General features: G+C 37.0%; 1 pseudogene; it reads left to right on the top strand.

Moving 5' to 3' along the window:
* Positions 1-14,819: 14,819 nt before the first annotated feature.
* Positions 14,820-15,361, top strand: LOC136306809 (60S ribosome subunit biogenesis protein NIP7 homolog; annotated as a pseudogene).
* Positions 15,362-19,237: the final 3,876 nt, after the last annotated feature.

Raw genomic sequence — 19,237 nt, 5'->3', positions numbered from 1 at the left:
CATAGCAATAAAGGCACACTTTAAGAAGCTAGAAATAGCTCAAATAAACAACTTAACCCTGCATCTAAAAGAACTAGAAAAACAACAGCAAGTAAAGCCCAAATGTAGTAGAAGGAAGGAAATAATAAAGATCAGAACAGAAATAAATGACATAGAGGCTAGAAAACAATACAGAGGATCAATGAAACTAAGAGCTGGTTCTTTGAAAAGGTAGACAAGATCGATGAACATTTAACTAGTCTCACCAAGAAAAAAAGAGAAAGGACTCAAATAAATAAAATTAGAAATAAGAGTGGAGAAATAACTGAAACAACAGAAATAAAAAATGTGTAAGAAAATACTACGAAGAACTGTATGCCAAAAAACTAGACAACCTAGTGACATGGACAAATCACTTGAAACATATAATCTTCCAAAAATCCATCTGGAAGAATTAGAAAACCTAAACAGACCAATTACACCAAATGAGATTAAAACAGTAATCAAAAAACTCCCAACAAAGAAAAGTTCTGGGCCTGATGGCTTCACAAATGAATTCTACCAAATATTCAAAGAAGAACTAACTCTTATCCTTCTCAAGCTTTGTCAAAAAATTCAAGAGGAAGGAAAACCTCCAAGCACCTTTTATGAGGCAAGCATAATTATGATTCCAAAACCAGGCAAAGACAACACAAAGAAAAAAATTATAGGCCAATATCCCTGATGAATATAGGTGCTAAAATTCTCAACAAAATATTAGCAAACCGGATCCAACAATATATGGAAAAAATCATACACCATAATCAAGAAGGATTTATTCTGGGGAAGCAAGGCTGGTACAATATTTGCAAATCAATCAATGTGATTCATCACATAAACAAAAGAAAGGACAAAAACCACATGATAATTTCAATAGATACAGAAAAAGCATTTGATAAAATCCAGCACCCATTCATGATCAAAACTCTCAACAAAGTGGGAATACAGGAATCATACCTCAACATGATAAAAGCCATCTATGACAAATCCACAGCCAACATCATACTCAACAGGCAAAAATTAAAAGCAATCCCCTTAAAATCAGGAACAAGGCAAGGGTGCCCCCTTTCACCACTCTTATTCAACATAGTTCTAGAAGTCCTAGCCACAGAAATCAGACAAGAAGAAGAAATAAAAGGCATCCAAGTTGGAAAAGAAGAAGTAGAACTATCATTATTTGCAGATGATATGATATTGTATATAGAAAACCCTAAAGTCTCAGTCAAAAAACTACTGGACCTGATAAATGAATTCAGCAAAGTGGCAGGATATAAAATTAATACTCAGAAATCAGAAGCATTTTTATACACCAACAATGAAGTCAGAAAGAGAAATTAAGGAAACAATCCCCTTCACTATTACAACCAGAAAAATTAAGTACCTAGAAGTACATTTAACCAAGGAGACTAAAGACTTGTACTCGAAAAATTATAAAACATTGATAAAAGAAATCAGGGAAGATACAAACAAGTGGAAACATATACCATTCTAATGGTTAGGAAGAATAAACATCATTAAAATGTCTATATTACCCAAAGCAATTTATAAATTCAATGCAATACCGATTAAAATACTAATGACATACTTTAAAGATATAAATCTCATATTCCAAAAATTTATATGGAATAAAAAAAACATGAATAGCCTCAGCAATCTTAAAAAAGAAGAATAAAGTGGGAGGTATCACACTTCCTGATATCAAGTTATACAAGGCCACTGTACTCAAAACAGCCTAGTACTGGCATAAGAACAGGCATATAGATCAACAGAACAGAGAACCCAGAAATAAACCCACAACTCTATGAAAAACTGATATTTGACAAAGGAGGTAAGGGCATACAATGGAGTAAAGACAGCCTCTTTAATAAATAGTGTTGGGAAAATTCGACAGCTACCTGCAAAAAAATGAAACCAGACCACCAACTTACACCATTCACAAAAATAAACTCAAAATAGATAAAAGACTTAAATGTAAGCCTTGAAACCATTAGCATCTTAGAAGAAAACATAGGCAGTAAGCTCTCTGACATCTCTCACAGCAATATATTTGCTGATTTATCTCCACAGGCAAGTGAAATAAAAGACAGGATAACAAATGGGACTATATCAAACTAAAAACCTTTTGCACAGCCAAAGACAACAAGAACAGAAAAAAAAGACAAACTACACAATGGGAGAACATATTTGACAATACGTCTGATAAGGGGTTAATAACCAAAATTTATAAAGAACTTCTAAATCTCAACACCAGGAAGACAAACAATCCAATCAAAAATGGGCAAAAGAACTGAATAGACACTTTTCCAAAGAGGACATACAGATGGCCAATAGGCATATGAAAAAATGCTCAACATCACGAATCATTAGAGAAATGCAAATTAAAACCACAATGAAATATCACCTCACACCTGTCAGAATGGCGCTCATCAACAAAACAACAGAGAATAAATGCTGGCGAGGATGTGAAGAAAAGGGAACCCTCCTGCACTGCTGGTGGGAATGCAGACTGGTGCAGCCACTGTGGAAAACAGTACGGAGATTTCTCAAAAAATTGAAAATCGAACTGCCTTTTGACCCAGCTATCCCACTTTTAGGAATATACCCTAAGAACACCATAGAACTGTTTGAAAAGAAGAAATGCACCCTCATGTTTGTCGCAGCATTGTTCACAATAGCAAAGATCTGGAAACAGCCCAAGTGTCCGTCAGAGGACGAGTGGATTAAAAAGCTTTGGTACATATATACTATGTAATACTACTCAGCCATAAGAAATGATGACATCGGATCATTTACAACAACATGGATGGACCTTGATAACATTATACTGAGTGAAATAAGTAAATCAGAAAAAACTAAGAACTGTATTATTCATACATAGGAAGGATACAAAATTGAGACTCATTGACATGGACAAGAGTGTGGTGGTTACCAGGGGGAGGGAAAGGTAAAAGAGGGAGGAGGTGGAGAGAGGAAAAGGGCATTTAAAAAAAACAAATAGAAGGTGACGGAAGATCATTTGATTTTGGGTGATGGGTATACAACATAATCAAATGTCAAAATGATCTGGACCTGTTTTTTCTGAATCTATGTACTCCAATTAATCAATGTCACCCCGTTAAAATTAATTGTCTAAATAAAATTTTTTAAAAATGCTTCCTTGTCCTACTATTATAATGATATTCTTTCATGTGTTTTTCTGGAAGTTTTAAAGTTTTGTTTTTAACATTTCCTCTATCTGCAGTTAATTTATATGAACTATAAAGATTGAATTTCATTTTGTTTCACATAGACAAAGAGAGGAATCCAAGGAGGCCTACACCAAGACACATCATAATTAAAGTGCCAAAGTTAAAACACAAAGAAAGAATACTAAAAGTTGCAAGAGAAAAGCAGTTAATTACCTACAGAGAAGCCCCTGAGAAGGATGACATCTGATTTCTCTACAGACTCACTTGAGTACAGAGGGATTGGCAAGAAATATTCAAAGTAATGCAGAACAAAAACCTACAACCAAGACTACTTTATCCAGCAAGGTTATCTTTTAAAAATTGAAGGAGAAATACAAAGCTTCCCAGACCAAAAAACATTCAAGGAATTAATTACAAACAAACCAGTACTGCAAGAAATGCTAATGGGCCTGCTGTAAAAAGAGCAAAGACAAAAAATCAAGAAAAAGAGGATTGTAGATTTAAAAAATAAAATGGCAATAAATAACTACATATCAATAATAACCGTAAATGTAAATGTATTAAATGCTCCAATCAAAAGACATAGGGTACCTTCATGGTAAAAAAAAAAAAAAAACAGGACCCACACATATGCTATCTACAAGGGACAAACTGCAGAACAAAACATACATATAGACTGAAAGTGAAGAAATGGAAAAAGTATTTCATGCAAATGGAAATGAAAAGAAAGCTGGGGTAGCAATATGTATATCTGACAAACTAGACTTTAAAACAAAGGCTATAGTAGGGACAAAGAAGGTCACTACATAATGATAAAGGGAGCAATCCAACAGGAGAATATAACCATTGTAAATATTTATGTGCCTGATATAGAAGCACCAAAATATATAAAGCAAATTTTGATGGACATAACAGGAGAGATCAACAGCAATACTGTAATAGTAGGAAATTTTCATACTCCACTAACATCAATGAAGAGATCCTCGAGACAGAAAATTAATAAAGAAACAGCAGCCTTAAATGACACACTAAATCAACTGGATTTAGTAGAAACCTTCAGAACCTTTCACCACACAGCAGGCAGAATATAGATTCTTTTCAAGTGCCCATGGTACATTCTCTAGGAATAACACAAATTCTCTAGGAATTTGTGTTCATGTTAGAACACAAAATGAGTTTTAATAAATTCAAGAAGATTGAAATCATATCAAGCATCTTCTCTGATCACAATGGAATGAAACTGGAAATCAACTACAATAAAAAAACTGAAAAACATTCAGACACTTGGAGGCTAAATAGATGTTATTAAATAACAAATGGGTTAACAATAAGATAAAGGAAAAAAGCAAAAATTTCCTTGAAACAAATAATAATGAACATACAATAACTCAAAATTTATGAGACATAGCATAAGCAGTTCTGAGAAGGAAGTTCATTGCACTACAGGCATACCTTAAGAAGCAAGAAAAGGCTCAAATAAACAACTTAACCCTGTACCTAATAGAATTAGAAAAAGAACAACAAATAAAGCTCAGAGGAAGTAGAAAGAAGGAAGTAATAAAGATCAGAGTGGAAATAAATGACATAGAGGCTAAAAAAAAATACAAATAATCAATGAAACCAAGAGCTGGTTCTTTGAAAGGGTAAATAAGATTGATGAACCTTTAACCAGACTCATCAAGAAAAAAACAGAGGGGACTCAAATAAATAAAATTAGAAATAAAAATGGAGAAGTAACAACTGACACCGCAGAAATAAAAAGGATTGTAAGAAAATACTATGAAGATCTATATGCCAAAAATTGGACAACCTAGGTGAAATTCCTAGAAACATATACTCTTCCAGAACTCAATCTGGAAGAATCAGAAAACCTAAACAGATTGATTACAACAAATGAAATTGAAGTACTTATCAAAAGAAAAACTCCCAACAAACAAAAGACCTGGACCAGATGGCTTCATAGGTGAATTTTACCAAATATTCAAAAATGAACTAACACGTATCCTTCTCAAGCTATTTCAAAAAATTCAAATGAAGGGAAGACTTCCAGCTCCTTTTATGAGGCAAGCATTATCCTCATTCCAAAACTAGGTAAAGACACTACAAAGAAAAAAAACTATAGGCCAACATCCCTGATGAACTTAGATGCTAAAATTCTCAACAAAATATTAGCCAACCAGATCCAGGAATACATAAAAAAAAAAAAATCAGAGATGACGTCAGAGTGATGGTGCAGTAGGAAGTGATACCAATAAATCTCCCAATAAACTCAACAAGATCTTCAACTAGAAACAGAAAAACCTATCCTTGGAGCCTTCAGATGCTTCGCAACACACCCGAAGGTATGGTCAAGCGAAAGATTGGCTAGATATATGGTCAAACTCCAGGGGAAATAGGGAGTAAGAAATGCTCCGCCTTCCTCTCTAACCCAAACAGGACGGCTTTCACTGAGAACTGAGAATATAGAAACTAAGGTGGGCATAGGGAGTGAATAGATCCAGGCCACTGTACAAACAGCCAAACCAGGCTGTGGCATGGAGATCCAAGCCGAGGAAAAACCTGGGCAATTCAAGCTAACACGCGCACCAAACCCAGACAAAGAAAGACAAGTGGGGCAGCCATTTTCCCCATCTCCTGGTCGGCGCACGTGGATAGTGGGCGAGAGATTCCTACGAACACTTCAGGGGTGGGCGCTGCCCGTGCTAACCCACAGAGAGGCAGAGTCAGAGGCCTCTGTGTGGGCCAAAAGTGGAATCTCCGAGGAGCCCCAGCGCCCTGAGGGGGGCGGGCATGGGGAGGGAGCTGAAGCCAATTCCAATGCTGGAACTTTTCTATGTGGGTGGAGGACTTTCTCGGAGTGAGAGGCGTCGGGCCTGATATCCTGGTCAGCGCACACGGAGAGTGGGCAGGAGATACCTCCGATCACCTCAGGGGTGGGCGCCCGTGTTATCCCACAGAGAGGCAGAGTCAGGGGCCTGTGTGTGGGCCAAAAGTGGAATCTCCGAACCGCCCCAGCGCCATGAAAAAGCTGCACACGGAACGGAGCTAGAGCCAATTCCAACACTGGAACTTTTCCGTGCAGGCAGAGGGCTTTCTCGGAGTGAGAGACGGCTGGCCTGATATCCAGGTCAGCGCGCACGGAAAGTGGGCTAGAGATTCCTCCGAACTCCTCAGGGGTGGGTGCCCGTGTTTTCCCACAGAGGGGCAGAGTCAGAGGCCTGTGAGCGGGCCAGGAGCGGAATCTCTGAACCACCCCAGCACCCTGAGGGGGCCGTGTACGGGGAGAGAGCGAGAGCCAATTCCAACGCTGGAACTTTTCCGTGCGGGCAGGGGTTTCACTCAAAGCGTGACGCGGCTGGTCTGACATCCTGGTCGGCGCATACGGAGAGTGGGCAAAAGATTCCTCCGAACGCCTCAGGAGCGGGCACCCGTGTTATCCCACAGAGGGGCAGAGCCAGACGTCTTTGAGTGGGCAGAAGCCCCGCCTTATTATGCTAGCATCTCTGACTCACTGAGCCTTACTCAGAGCCCTGTGCTGAGTGGGAATAGAGTGTGGAGTTGCCAGCTCTTTGAGCCTCTTACTATCCAGGCAGAGGCAGCAGCAACCCCATAGCTGGATTATCAGGCTTCTAATTGGGGAAGGAAAGACTAGGAGAGAGGCTCCAGGAACACGGACCCTCTCTGTTGGAGCCTATAAACACAAATGAGCCTCGACTGCCAACAAGACTGAAGCCTAATACATGACATCGCCATAGAGAATTATCAACTGCAAACCTCTACCAGAGCATGCCACAGGGGCAGAACCCAGGGTACAAAGTCACCGACCAGGAAGAGAGACAGAAAAGAAAAAGCAAGACGATAACCTCTCAAAATCAAGAATAATCTGCAGACTTTATAACCTATCCCATTTTATTATACTTGTTCATCTGTGTCTCTTATCTTCATTCTTGATTTTTTTTTTTCCTATTCCAATTTGGTCGTTTAATTCTCTGTCAGTCTTACTTTCGCCTCTCTTTGAACTACACTACCCATAAGTGTTACATCTCCCATTATCTTTTCTTTCCTCTTCCTTTCTCTCTATGAGGGTTGCACTCCAAAACCCCCCTCTCTCTCTCTCTCCTCCTCTTTCTTTTTTCTTCTTTTAGTGGTTCCATCTTTTCTCTCTCTCTCTCACTCTCTCTCTTTTCTCCCTCTATATTAGTCTCTTCCTTTCTCCTTTACGTCTTCTCTCATTCAAACCTCAATAATGAACAAATTATCTTATCTGGGATTCAAACTTAAGTTTGTGGCATTTTGGGGGTTTTTTACTTCACCTTTTTAACTCATTAGCAGTGCTCCCATCTCTGGCTCTCCATTTTATCTAGTTCTTGTTCCACTAAATACAATAGTAATTTTTTAATTTTCCACCTCTTTTTCCTGTTTCCCTCTTATTCCTCTCATCATAACTCTTAGTCAGCCAACACCTAAAAGCAAATCATTTTATTCTTGACCCAAATTTTTTCCTTATTTGCTTTTTGTGGGTCTATAACGCCCCCCTTTTATATATTTTTTTTTCTTTTTCTTTTTTTCTATTTCCTTTACCCCTTTATTACTTCTCCCCAATTCAGGCCCTCCATTACAGGTATTGTTTGTACTATTTAGTACAATATAATTCACAGTTCACCACAAGATTTTCTCAAGAAAGAGGGGAGAGGAAAGGAGAGGAAAAAAGGAGGGGAAGGAATAATTCCCTTCTTTCTCAAATTTTTATCTTATTTTATTTTTCTTTATTTAATGATTAATTTTTTTAAAAAAACTCAATTTTTTATTTTTATTTTTATTTTTTTAACTTTTTATTCCTTATTAAATCTCATTAATACTATCAACAAAACCACCCTCAGATGACATTAAAGAAGAGAAAATCGAATATCATGGATACAAAAGAAAGAGAGGTAACAGAGAAATGAGGAAAAATCTATGGAGAAAAAATTTAAGATATTGGAAACCTTGGAGTTAAATGACAGAGAATTTAAAATAGAAATCCTAAAAATACTCAGAGATATACAAGAAAACACAGAAAGGCAATTTAGGGAGCTCATAAAACAACTCGATGAACACAAAGAGTATATTTCCAAGGAAATTGAAACTATAAAAACAAATCAAACAGAGATGAAAAACTCAATTCACGAGCTGAAAAACGAGGTAACAAGCTTAGTTAATAGAACAGGCCAGATAGAAGAGAGGATTAGTGAAATAGAAGACAAGCAACTTGAGGCACAACAAAGAGAAGAAGAAAGAGACACAAAAATTTAAAAAAATGAGATAGCCCTACAGGAATTATCTGACTCCATCAAAAAGAATAACATAAGAATAATAGGTATATCAGAGGGAGAAGAGAGAGAAAATGGAATGGAGAACATACTCAAACAAATAATAGATGAGAACTTCCCAAGCCAGTGGAAAGAACTAAAACCTCAAATTCTAGAAGCAAACAGTACTCTAAGTTTTCATAACCCGAACAAATCTACTTCAAGGCACATCATAATGAAATTGGCACAAACCAACTGCAAAGAAAAAGTTCTCAAGGCAGCCAGGGAAAAGAAGAATACAACATATAAAGGAAGGCCCATTAGATTATCATCAGATTTCTCAACAGAAACTCTACAAGCTAGAAGAGAGTGGACCCCAATATTTAAAGTCTTGAAAGAGAAGAACTTTCAGCCACGAATACTATACCCATCAAAGCTATCCTTCAAATATGAAGGAGAAATAAAAAACATTCACAGATACAGAAAAGATGAGGGAATTTATCACCAGAAAACCCACACTCCAGGAAATACTAAAGGGGGTTCTCCAATAAGATACAAAGAATAAAAAAACAAGCCACAAGTAAAAGCTCCAGGAAGAACACAATAAAACCAACTTTAAACTGTGACAACAAAAAGAAAGGGAGGAGAGGATGGAGATTAACAGTAGCAAAAGGCAATGGAGTGCAAAAGTACTCACAAAATAGTGCACTACAATGAACAGGGAAGAACCCCTTTTCATTACTTAATGGTAACCACCATTGAAAAAACCACCACAGAAGCACATGAGATAAAAAAGATAGCAACAGAGGAAAGATGTATGGAACACAACCAAATAAAAACAAAAGATAGAAAAACGAAAAAGAAGGATCAAACAAGACACAAAACTAACAGAAAGCAATCTATAAAATGGCAATAGGGAACTCACAAGTGTCAATAATTACACTAAATGTAAACGGATTAAACTCACCAATAAAAAGACACAGAGTAGCAGAATGGATTAAAAAAGAAAATCCAACTGTATGCTGCCTACAAGAAACACATCTAAACAGCAAGAATAAAAACAAATTCAAAGTGAAAGGCTGGAAAACAATACTCCAAGCAAATAACATCCCCAAAAAAGCAGGCATAGCAATACTCATATCTGATAATGCTGACTATAAGACAACAAAAGTACTCAGAGACAAAAATGGTCATTTCATAATGATTAAGGGGACACTGAATCAAGAAGACATAACAATTCTTAATATATATGCACCAAACCAAGGAGCACCAAAATATATAAGACAGCTACTTATTGACCTTAAAACAAAAACTGACAAAAATACAATCATACTTGGAGACCTCAATACACCGCTGACAGCTCTAGATCGGTCATCCAAACAGAGAATCAACAAAGATATAGTGGCCGTAAACAAAACACTAGAGCACCTGAATATGATAGACATCTACAGGACATTTCATCCCAAAGTGACTGAGTATACATTTTTCTCCAATGTACATGGATCATTCTCAAGAACTGACCATATGTTGGGCCACAAAAACAACATCAGCAAATTCAGAAATATTGAAGTTGTACCAAGCATATTTTCTGATCATAAAGCCTTGAAACTAGAATTCAACTGCAAAAAAGAGGGAAAAAATCCCACAAAAATGTGGAAACTAAACAACATACTTTTAAAGAATGAAGGGGTCAAGGAAGAAGTAAGTGCAGAGATCAAAAGAGATATACAGACAAATGAAAATGACAAGACGACATATCAGAATCTATGGGATGCAGCAAAAGCAGTGATAAGAAGGAAGTTCATATCACTTCAGGCATATATGAACAAACAAGAGAGAGCTCAAGTGAACCACTTAACTTCACACCTTAAGGAACTAGAAAAAGAAGAACAAAGACAACCCAAAACCAGCCGAAGAAAGGAGATAATAAAAATCAGAGCAGAAATAAATGAAATAGAGAACAGTAAAACTATAGAAAAAATTAATAGAACAAGGAGCTGGTTCTTTGAAAAGATCAACAAAATTGACAAACCCTTGGCAAGACTTACCAAGGAAAAAAGAGAAAGAACTCATATAAACAAAATCCAAAATGAAAGAGGAGAAATCACCACGGACACCATAGATATACAAAGAATTATTGTAGAATACTATGAAAAAATCTATGCCACTAAATTCAACAATCTAGAAGAAATGGATAAATTCCTAGAACAATACAACCTTCCTAGACTGAGTCAAGAAGAAGCAGAAAGCCTAAACAGACCTATTAGTACAGAAGAAATAGAAAAAAACATTAAAAACCTCCCCAAAAATGAAAGTCCAGGCCCTGACAGCTATACCAGCGAATTTTATCAAACATTCAAAGAAGACTTGGTTCCTATTCTACTCAAAGTCTTCCAAAAAATTGAAGAAGAAGCAATACTTCCAAACACATTTTATGAGGCCAACATAACCCTCATACCAAAACCAGGCAAGGATGGCACAAAAAAAGAAAACTACAGACCAATATCTCTAATGAATACAGATGCTAAAATACTAAACAAAATGCTAGCAAATTGAATACAACAACATATTAAAAAGATAATACATCATGATCAAGTGGGATTCATCCCAGAATCTCAAGGATGGTTCAACATACGTAAAACGGTTAACGTAATACACCATATCAACAAAACAAAGAACAAAAACCACATGATCTTATCAATAGATGCAGAAAAGGCTTTTGATAAAATACAAAACAATTTTATGTTTAAGACTCTCAACAAAATTGGTATAGAAGGAAAATATCTCAACATGATAAAGGCCATATATGATAAACCATCAGCTAACATCATACTAAATGGCACAAAACTAAAGGCTTTCCCCCTTAAATCAGGAACAAGATAGGGTTGTCCACTCTCTCGACTCTTATTCAATGTGGTACTAGAGGTTCTAGCCAGAGCAATCAGACAAGACAAAAAAATAAAAGGCATCCATATCGGAAAAGAAGAAGTAAAGGTATCACTTTTTGCAGATGATATGATCCTATACATCGAAAACCCCAAAGATTCCACAAAAAGACCACTAGAAACAATAAGCCAATACAGTAAGGTTGCAGGATACAAAATTAACATACAGAAGTCAATAGCCTTTCTATATGCCAACAATGAAACATTTGAGAATGAACTCAAAAGAATAATCCCCTTCACGATTGCAACAAAAAAAATAAAATACCTAGGAATAAACATAACAAAGAATGTAAAGGACTTATACAATGAAAACTATAAACCACTGTTAAGGGAAATCGAAAAAGATATTATGAGATGGAAGAATATTCCTTGTTCTTGGTTAGGTAGAATAAATATAATCAAGATGGCTATATAATATACAAATTGGCCAAAGCAATATACAAATTTAATGCAATTCCCATCAAAATTCCAATGACATTTTTCAAAGAAATGGAGCAAAAAATAATCAGATTTATATGGAACTATAAAAAGCCCCGAATAGACAAAGCAATCCTAAAGAAAAAGAATGAAGCTGTGGGCATTACAATACCTGACTTCAAACAATATTATAGGGCCACAACAATCAAAACAGCATGGTATTGGCAGAAAAATAGACACTCAGACCAACGGAACAGAATAGACAGCCCAGAAATAAAACCACATATACATAGTCAAATAATTTTTGATAAAGGGGCCAACAACACACAATGGAGAAAAGAAAGCCTCTTCAACAAATGGTGCTGGGAAAACTGGAAAGCCACATGCAAAAGAATGAACCTGGACTACAGTTTGTCCCCCTGTACTAAAATTAACTCAAAATGGATCAAAGATCTAAACATAAGACCTGAAACAATAAAGTACATAGAAGAAGTCATAGGTACTAAACTCATGGACCTGGGTTTTAAAGAGCATTTTATGAATTTGACTCCAAAGGCAAGAGAAGTGAAAGCAAAAATTAATGAATGGGACTACATCAGACTAAGAAGTTTTTGCTCAGCAAGAGAAACTGATAACAAGATAAACAGACAGGCAACTAATTGGGAAATGATATTTTTAAACACGTGCTCAGATAAGGGCCTAATATCCAAAATATACAAAGAACTCATAAAACTCAACAACAAACAAACAAACAATCCAATAAAAAAATGGGAAGAGGATCCCCTCCGGCAGCAGAGGCTCCATTGGAGCAAAAGATGGCCCGGGCTCTGGGGATGGCTCCTTGGCCTCTGCCCCAGGCGCTAGAGTGGCTTTGGTCGCGGCAGAGCGACGCCCCGGACAGGCAGAGCATCGCCCCCTGGTGGGCAGAGCATCGCCCCTGGTGGGCGTGCCGGGTGGATCCCGGTCGGGCGCATGCGGGGGTCTGTCTGACTCTCTCTCCCCGTTTCCAGCTTCAGAAAAATACAAAAAAAAAAATGGGAAGAGGATATGAACAGATACTTCTCCCAGGAAGAAATACAAATGGCCAACAGACATATGAAAAGATGCTCATCTTCTTTAGTTATTAGAGAAATGCAAATCAAAACTGCAATGAGATACCACCTCACACCTGTTAGATTAGCAATTATTAACAAGGCAGGTAATAGCAAATGTTGGAGAGATTGTGGAGAAAAAGGAACCCTCATACACTGTTGGTGGGAATGTAAAGTAGTACAACCATTATGGAAGAAAGTATGGTGGTTCCTCAAAAAACTGAAAATAGAACTACCTTATGACCCAGCAATCCCTCTACTGGGTATATACCCCAAAAACTCAGAAACATTGATTCGTAAAGACACATGCAGCCCCATGTTCATTGCAGCATTGTTCACAGTGGCCAGGACATGGAAACAACCAAAAAGCCCGTCAACAGATGACTGGATAAAGAAGATGTGGCACATATAGACTATGGAATACTACTCAGCCATAAGAAATGATGACATTGGATCATTTACAGAAAAATGGTGGGATCTTGATAACATTATACGGAGTGAAATAAGTAAATTAGAAAAAACCAGGAACTGCATTATTCCATACGTAGGTGGGACATAAAAGTGAGACCAAGAGACATTGATAAGAGTGTGGTGGTTACGGGGGGAGGGGGGAGAGGGAGAAGGAGAGGGAAAGGGGGAGGGGGAGGGGCACAAAGAGAACTAGATAGAAGATGACAGAGGACAATCTGACTTTGGGTGATGGGTATGCAACATAATTGAACTACAAGATAACCTGGACATGTTATCTTTGAATATATGTATCTTGATTTACTGATGTCACCCCATTAAAAATAAATAAAATTAAAAAAATTAAAAAAATCATACATCATGATCAAGTGGGATTTATTCTGAGGAGGCAAGGCTGGTACAATATTTGAAAATCAATCAATGTGATTCATTACATAAACAAAAGAAAGGACAAAAACCACATGATAATTTCAATAGATGTAAAAAAAGCATTTGATAAAATCCAGCACCCATTCATGATCAAAACTCTCAGCAAAGTGGGAATACAGGGATCATACCTCAACATGATAAAAGCCTTCTATGGCAAACCCATAGCCAACATCACACTCAATAGGCAAAAATTAAAAGCAATCCCCTTAAGATCATGAAGAAGGCAGGGGTGCCCCCTTTCACCACTCTTATTCAACATAGTTCTAGAAGTCCTAGCCACAGCAATCAGACAAGAAGAAAAAATAAAAAAAACACATCCAAATTGGAAAAGAAGAAGTAAAACTATCATTATTTGCTGATGACATGATACTGTACATACAAATCCCTAAAGTCTCAGTCAAAAAACTACTAGACCTGATAAATGAATTCAGAAAGATATGATATAAAATTAATATTCAAAAACCAGTGGCATTGTTACCAACAATAAACTGTCTGAAAGAGAAATTAAGAAAACAATCCCCTTCACTATTGCAACAATAAAAATAAAGTACCTGGGAGTAAATTTAATCAAGGAGGTAAAAGACTTATACTTAGAAATTTATAAGACATTGATAAAAGAAATTAAGGAAGATACAAACAAGTGGAAGTACAGTGATACCTTGAGATATTAATTTAATTTGCTCTGTAACCGAGCTTATAAGTCAATCAACTCATATATCAAACTGCCAATACTGGACCAATGCACCAACGTGCCAACTAGCAGCAGCTTCCTGAATCACGACTCGTATCTCGGAATTTCGCTCGGATCTTGAACAAAAATATGGACCAAGTCGCAGCTTGTATCTTTAAAAAGTCGTATGTTGGTCTGTTCATATCTCAAGGTACCACTGTATATACCATGTTCATGGATAGGAAGAATAAACATTGTCTTCCTGTGACTGAGGCACGAGGATCTGGTGTTCTAACAGCAGGGAAATGCAGCCTTTGACTGAAGAAGAGACCCATGTCATGTTTGAGAAGATAGGAAAATACATCACGGAGAATCTTCAGCTGCTGGTCGACAGGCCTGATGGTATCTACTGTATCAGGCTGCACAACAACTGGGTGTACTACGTGAATGAAAGATCTTGAAATTGGCCGCCAACATCTTCAGTGACAAGTTTATGTTGCTAGGAACTTGCTTCGGAAAATTCACTAAGACCCACAAATTCCAGTTGCATATCACAGCTCTGAATTACCTCGTGCCCTATGCCAAGTATAAAGTATGGATAAAGCCTGGAGCAGAGCAATCCTTCCTGTATGGGAACCATGTGTTCAAATCTGGACCTGGTCGAATCACTAAAAATACTTCTCAGTACTAGGGAGTGGTGGTGTACTTCATGGCAGACATCCCTTTGGGTTTTGGGGTGGCTGCAAAGTCTACACAGGACAGCAGGAAAGTAGTCCCCATGGCGATTGTGGTATTTAATCAAGCAGACACTGGCGAATATGTGTGACATGAAGAGACATTGACTTAAAACGAAGTCATCGCAAGGACTTGTGGCTGTGTGGAAGGGCCTGGCTTTGTTTCCTGTGTCTGTGTAGACCCCACCATCATGTTGAATTTTGTCAACACTGGAACCACTCCAGGGACTTCTTAGTTTAATATTCTCTCTATAATTGACAAGTGCAGGCTGGATTCTTATTAAGCAGAAATGGTTCAAAATACAGTTTTAGATCGTTGTGTTTGTTACTAAATAGAATATTGTGTTTTATATTTCAACCAGAGAGCTTCTTGTTTTGAGTAAAAAGTTCTAAATCATTGGAATTGAGGACAAAAATAGCTTATTATTGTTATCAGTGATTACACTGTGCTTTAGATGAATCATTAAATTTAGTGAGCTTCAGTTTCTTCTGTTTCAAAAGACAGCTTTAACTATTTACCTAAGAATGGCTTTTAGAATTAGAAATCATGATTTAAAGTACCTAGCACAATGCCTGGTAAATGAGAGGTGTTGAATAAATGGTAAGAATTGTTTTTATGTTGCATATACTGAGTGTTTCTGCTACTAAGAGTAGGATCTAATAAATATAATTCAATTATAATTATTTTGACTTTTCCAAGATGTTTTCTCAATCTTTTTCTTGGATGGTGTGATCTCAAGTTGAATGTTATTTTCATCACCTTGGTTTGCTAAAACATTTTCCTTTATGAAGCTTTAATAGCCTTACTGGACTGGACAAAAAGCACTAATCAGAGACCCTGAAGTAATATTCCTCCTCCATTCTTCCCTGTGCCTCCCAAAATCATTTTTAGAATTATTAAAATATTTTTAAAATAAAAAACATCTCACAAATATCTTAAAACTACTTATTGTAAAACAATTTTTCTATGAATATATTGCTCATTTTAAATTCAAAAAGTGACATAACCTAAAAATAAAACATATTTTAAATACAAAAAAGGAAGACTAAACATCATTAAAATGTCTGTTAATATAAGAGACAAAGCAATCTATAAATTTATTGCAATTCTTATTAAAATACCAATGCCATACTTCAAAGATATGGAACAAATATTTCAAAAATTTATATGGAACCAAAAAAGAACACAAATAGCCTGAGCAATCTTGAAAATGAAGAATAAAGTGGGAAGTATCACACTTCTTGATATCAAGTTATACTACAAGGCCACTGTACTCAAAACAGCTTGGTACTGGCAAAAGAAGAGGCATACAGATCAATGGAATAGAACAGAGAACCCAGAAATAAACGCACACCTTTATAGTCAACTGATACTTGACAAAGGAGGTAAGAGCATACAGTGGAGAAGACAGTCTCTTTAACAAATGGTGTTGGAAAATTGGGACAGGTACATGCAAAAAAATGAAACTATAATAGACCACCAACTTACACCATTCACAAAAATAAACTCAAATTGGATAAAAGACTTAAATGTTAGTTGTGAAACCATAAACATCTTGGAAGAAAACATAGGCAGTAAACTCTCCGATATCTCTTGTAGCAATATTTTTGCCAATATACCTCCAAAAGCAAGTGAAATAAAGGACAAAATAAACAAATGGGACTATATCAAACTAAAAAGCTTTTGCACAGCAAAAGACACCATGAACAAAATAAAAAGACAACCCACAAAATGGGAGAACATACTTACCAATATGTCTAATTAGGGGTTAATAACCAAAATTTATAAAGAACTTCTAAAACTCAACACCAGAAAGGTAAACAATCCAATTAAAAAATGAGCAAAAGAAGTGAATACACACTTCTCCAAAGAGGACATACAGATGGCCAATGGCATATGAAAAAAATGTTCAACGTCATTAATCATCAGAGAAATGAAAATTAAAACAACAAGATACCACCTCACACCAGTCAGAATGGCGCTCATTAACAAAACAACACAGAATAAGTGCTGGTGAGGATGTGGAGAAAAGGGAACCCTCCTGCACTGCTGGTGGGAATGGAGACTTTTGCAGCCACTGTGGAAAACAGTACAAAGTTTCCTCAAAAAATTAAAAATGGAACTACCTTTTGACCCAGCTATCTAACTTTTAGGAATATATCCTAAGAATACCACATCAGTGATTCAAAAGAAGATATGACCTGACTAGGCGGTGGCGCAGTGGATAGAGCGTAGGACTGGGATGCAGAGGACCCAGGTTCCAGACCCCGAGGTCGCCAGCTTGAGTGCTGGCTCATCTGGTTTGAGCAAAAGCTCACTAGCTTGGACCCAAGCTTGCTGGCTGCTGAAGGCCCGCGGTCAAGGCACATATGAGAAAGCAATCAATGAACAACTAAGATGTCACAACAAAAAACTGATGATTGATGCTTCCCCGTTCCTGTCTGTCTGTCCCTATCTATCCCTCTCTCTGACTTTCCCTGTCTCTGTTTAAAAAAAAAATTATACCTGTTTATCTGAACCTGGTCAAAAGGAAATATGACATAGAAATGGCTTGCAACCCTACTACCTCCATGCCCTTAGTACCCTAATATTTGTATTACTAATAACGTAAATTTTAGTATTGTGTCAGATCACATTTTATTGTTACCAGAGTAAACTCTTACCAATACCAAAGTTTCTAGTTTAAAGGTTCTTTCACATCCATAAGCCCTTCAGAAATGTTATTCAATAGTTTCTCCTACATTATATTTAATGTTGTCAATTCTTTTCAAGTTACATGGTATGAGACTTAAAAGAAAAGAAAAAACTAAAATTAATAAATTGTGTTGTTTGGGTTTTTTTGTTTTTTGGGGGTTTTTTTTACAGAGTCAGAGAGAGAGTCAGAGAGAGGGATAGATGGGGACAGACAGACAGGAAGGGAGACAGATGAGAAGCATCAATCATCAGTTTTTCATTGAAACACCTTAGTTGTTCATTGATTGCTTTCTCATATGTGCTTTGACTGTGGGCCTTCAGCAGACCCAGTAACCCCTTGCTCAAGCCACGACCTTGGGCTCAAGCTGGTGAGCTTTGCTCAAACCAGATGAGCCCGTGCTCAAGCTGGTGACCTCAGGGTCTCGAACCTGGGTCCTCTGCATCCCAGTCCGACACTCTATCCACTGCACCACCGCCTGGTCAGGCAAATTGCGTTGTTTCTAATAAAGTCCCCAAAAGGGAGGGGAAGGCTTTATAAAAAGGAACTAAGGATGGAGGAGGAGGTGAGTAAAGAGGGATAAATTCATAGTGATGGAAAATGATTTGACTGTGGGTAATGGGCACACAACACAATCAACAGTTCAAATGCTATAGAAATGTTTACCTGGAACCTATGTACTCTTATTGATCAATGTCACCTCATTAAATTTAGTCTTCTAAATAAAATTTTTAAAAAAAAAGATAAAAAGGAACTATGGAATTATACTATGAAGTTTATACACATTTAAATGAGATAAGTAGTAAGCTGTTTGACATTTATTTTATACCAATTGTTCAGAGAACTGTATGGTGAGAATTTCAAAAGAGAAAAATATGTAGACATCAATATTTTCTTAAATCTAGATGATTTATAACCCTGAAGAAAATACTCTGGAAGACTAGGCATATTGGCTAAATAATATTGTTTGAATTTTAATTCCAAATAGTACTGTGTGGATGAGTGCTCTTTGTCCACTGCATTGTCTACAATAGCCATTCTCCCCTTCTCAGCTTCCTTGCCACAAGCCCCCCCCCCCAGATCCTAGCTTTCACAGCTTCCCTTGCAGCTAAGCATGGTGTGACCAGTGAGACATAAGGGGAAGTTAGTCACAGGCCTTTGGGGAATGTTTTTGTGTGTGTGTCTTTTTCTATTAGTAGAGCTGCACAAAGTAAGGTCCTGCCATTCTTCCTGCTCAGCTGCTGTCCTGTGAAATGTCATGATTCAGCAGAGGGAGGCTCCACATAACAAGAGGGC

The sequence above is a fragment of the Saccopteryx bilineata genome, chromosome 5 (genome assembly GCF_036850765.1).
Source record: "Saccopteryx bilineata isolate mSacBil1 chromosome 5, mSacBil1_pri_phased_curated, whole genome shotgun sequence".
NCBI lineage: Eukaryota > Metazoa > Chordata > Mammalia > Chiroptera > Emballonuridae > Saccopteryx > Saccopteryx bilineata.
Note: the sequence above shows the minus strand (reverse complement) of the source record. Positions and strands in the feature narration are given on the sequence as shown.